This window comes from Colobus angolensis, unplaced genomic scaffold (assembly GCF_000951035.1).
Source record: "Colobus angolensis palliatus isolate OR3802 unplaced genomic scaffold, Cang.pa_1.0 Scaffold84, whole genome shotgun sequence".
Lineage (NCBI taxonomy): Eukaryota > Metazoa > Chordata > Mammalia > Primates > Cercopithecidae > Colobus > Colobus angolensis.
In genome coordinates this window covers 3336811-3340926 of record NW_012122265.1, presented here as the reverse complement: position 1 = coordinate 3340926, position 4116 = coordinate 3336811, and positions in this window count along the sequence as shown.

The following is a 4116-nucleotide window of genomic DNA, read 5'->3' as shown; positions in this document are numbered from 1 at the left end:
CGCCCCGCCGCCCCTCCCCGGCCCCCGCGAGTGAGCGCAGCTTCCCGCTCTTGGTCTGGATCCTCTAGGACCAGCTGGGTATGGGGCGGGGCGGGGAGGCCACGTGGGCCGCGCGGAGAACATGCCAGGCTCATCACCTGGATGATCGTGCCTCAGTTTCCTCCTCGGCAAATGGGGCTTCAGCGGCTCGCGACGCACATTGATGGAGCTTATGTCCAGGCGCCGGTGCACCGCAAGGAGCGAAATAGACACAGTCCCTGCTCCTAGGGCTTACGTCCCGGGGCGAAGAGGATCCTCCGTAAACAATCAGGTAAACACATGGATGTCAGGGAAGGCTCGCCACTGGGAGACCGCCAAGGTGACCCGAGATGGAGGCTGGGTGGCCTGCTTATTAGGGGGCACACCTGTGCTAGGACGGGAGGGGAGGGAGCAGCAGAACTGGGCAAAGGAAGAAGCTGAGCCACAGTGCGAGGGCATGACCTGGGGCGAGGCAGACCTGGAGGTGGGGGCAGCTGAAGGTGTCTGCTGACCCCACACCCAACAGCTCGGGTAACAGACCTTACTTACCAGCAGAGCGATCTGGTTACCACGTCTCTGTGGCCCTCAGAGAGACATCATGTTTTATTTTCTCCCTGCACCTTTTTGTTTTGAAAAATGTTCAGCATACAAACAAGTTGAACGTAAAGTGAACACGCAGATTCCTGGATTCACCAGGGGTGAGCAGGTGGCCATGTTTCATTTCTCTCCCTCTCTCTTTATATATGTGTATTTTTCTTTTTTCTCCCCACTCAGTCCCCACCATTAGCTGCAGATACCGTGATACCCCCCTCCCAAATACTTCGGTGTCCAACTCCGTAAGAATGAGAACCTTTTCCTATATTACCAAAATATAGTGACCACATCAGTTCAATGCTGTTATCTATTCTCCATCTCCAGTTTCCCCGGGTTGTCCCAATAATGCCTTTACAGCCCTTTTGTTATTGTTGTTTTGTTTTGCTTTTTTGCGACGGGGTCTCTGACACACAGGCTGGAGTGTAGTGACACGATTGATCGCAACTCACTGCAGCCTTGAACTGCTGGGCTCAAGCGATTATCTTCCCTCACCCTCCTGAGTAGCTAGGACTACAGGAGCACACCACCACACGCTATTTTTTTTTTTTTTTTTTGTAGAGACGTGGGTCTCACTATGTTACCCAAGCTGGTCTCGAACTAACTCCTGGGCTCAAGCGATCCGCCCATCTTGGCCTCCCACAATGCTGGGACAACAGGTGTGAAGCCCTGCCCTACAGCCCTTTTTTAAACCCCAGGATCTAATCAGGGAGCCACACTGTGCATTCAGGCTATGCACTTTTTTTGGCAGGATAATATACTAGAGCATGTTTTATCTTGTCAGAACGCTGTCAACCTGAAATAACCAAACGGGTCAGAATTTAGCTTAAAGAGAGTTTATTTAAGTGTATGAAGTTTGAAGACAGGCTGCCTGGGAAGCACAGATTTTAAAGAATAGAAATCAGTGTTTCAAAGTGTAGATGTTTGGGATCATTTATGTAGACAAATTTTAGGGAAGTTTAACAGAATTTTAACTTTTTATGCATAAAGTTATATCTGACAAATTGAGGTGGTCTTTTTTGGAGAGAGAAGGTATATTTAACATTTTACACTGAAGATGTAGGAGTCTGGTCTGAGTTAAGTATGGGAATAATAAGAGACAATATAATAAAGATCAGTAATTAAAAGGGGAGGAGGCCTGGTCTGTGGTCTCTCCTAGTCATTTATAAAACATAAATGATAAAGAAAAATGTTAGTCTCTAATCTAAAAGACAAAATTACAAACATGCTACATGACTCAGTTTCTAGGACTTCCCTCTTGACATAATAAATTTATTTATTTTTATTTATTTAAAGACAAGATCTTGCTCTGTTGCCCAGGTTGACAATAAATTTCGAGCATCCTAAACTTTTCTTTTTTAAGACAACACATCACTGTGCTCCATGATTGATAGTGGTTTCTGCCAGAAGTCTCCATTTTTCCTTTTGTTATTTATGAGTAATTGGAGCAGTGATACTTTGAGACTGTAAATATGCTGTTCCCAAATTACCTTTCACCCTAGCATTTAATGAGGACTCTTGCCTGAATCCCTTATTTCTTGGGACAAAGTGTTAATTTTCTAATTTTATCATTCCCTCAACATTGATTAATAAATTATTTATTAGCAAGCATTCTTCTGTAGAGATTTCCTCTTTATTTTTTTATCAGAATGCCCTAATGGATTTAACTGACTGAGTTATGATCCTTACTGTATTATCCTGTCTTTGGCTAATGGGAGCCCCTTCAAATTGGCCTATTTTTTCAAATGACATGTCCCTACCATCCTTTGAGTACTTACTATTTTCTGGGACAACCAGATATTCAAGGATCCTCCCCTTCTCTGCCCATGCCTGGTGTCAGCCATTGTTGGCAGGAGATCATTTGAGCAGATTGTGTGGATTTCAGAGGCATGAAAACTACTGTGAGGATTAAATAAGTTAGCATGTATAACATTCTTGTGCTTTTGTGGAGTTTCCAAATTGTCATGAACAAGCATTACTTTATAGGCAGTGAAAAAGTGATTAAAAATGTGAAAACGGGTATATGTACATAAGCTAAAAATAAAATCCTAAGCCCCCCATTGACCAAAGGGACCTTCTCTTGACCAAGGGGACACCAGAAAAACCTTAACACTGAGTTCCCAGACATGACGGGATGGGAGGTCAGACATGCCTGGTAATAGCCCCCTGTGTTAGAGTTTGGACAGCACAACTAGCCAGCATTCATGTTAAAACAGAGATCGTAAGACTGATAGAGCGGACTCTGTGGCAATATGATACCAAATTATAAACAGGACCTGAAGCCATGCTAGGCAAGGGTAAGTCAGGCACCCCACACTTAGAGGATAAACTATGTTCTAACGGCCACAAGGCTTTCTGTGTCTCTATTAGCCAAACACTGGCCTTGGGATAGGCAATATTAAAACAATTGCAGCTCCACGTGCTGACTAACTGACCCTGTTTCATCAGCCATAACAGCTGTGATTGGACAAGAGACTGATTTCAGTGACTGTCTCCTGATAAGAGACCATCGACCAGCTGACCCCACCGACCAGCTGACCCGTTTATAGAGACGATGCACCTGCATGCCTTTGTGTCCTGAAAAGACCTTTTGCCATAAAGGCCCTAATTGTAAGAAGGTAAATGTTAAGTCTCCACCCCAAAGTGAACATGGGTCATTTATTACATGCTTTGCTCAAAAACAGGGCATGTGTCGGGACCATCTTCATGAATATTCATAGCTCCTCCTCTAACCTGTTAAATATGTATGCTTAGTCAATCCCTTCAGCATAGAGCTCCTGCCCCAACCCCTCCTCCTTGGAAATGCCCGTCTCTGGCCTTGGCTGAAGACAGATTCCCGGCCTGCGACAGATGGCTGCCACCTTGCAGGCTACAACGCTTTACAACAAATAAAGCTTCCTCTTTTTCCAAATCTGTAAATTGTGTGTTTTTAAACTAACATGAATGACAGAAGGAAGGATGGCCTCTTCGAGCAAGGATGGTGAGGCAGTTATTTATATGGGGGAAAAATGGATTCTACCCTGGGTGGACTAACGAGGAAATGTGAAAAAATAAAAAGTGAGAAACTGCTGATAGTGAATCAGTGCAAGCGCCCTGGAGAAGAGACTTGGCAATATTTAGGAAAGTCCAACAGCACGAACCCTACTACTCCGCAAAGCTGCTGCAGGAACTGGCGGAAAGACGCCACTGAGGAAAGCTCGCGGGAAAGGAAATTGCAGCAGTGCGTGTGTGCGTGCGTCTGTTGGCAAAACGCTGCTAACAACTTCAATGCCCATCCGCTACTGAAAAAACCTGCTTTATTCCTACAATGGAATACCAAACTGCAGAAAAATAATTAAAAGAACGTATCTCATGTTACAGGGGAAAAAATCAAGTTGCAGAAGCACATTAAAGTGCAGTTCCTGTAGTTTCAGAAAAGGCCGGGCGCGGTGGCTCAAGCCTGTAATCCCAGCACTTTGGGAGGCCGAGACGGGCGGATCACGAGGTCAGGAGATCGAGACCATCCTG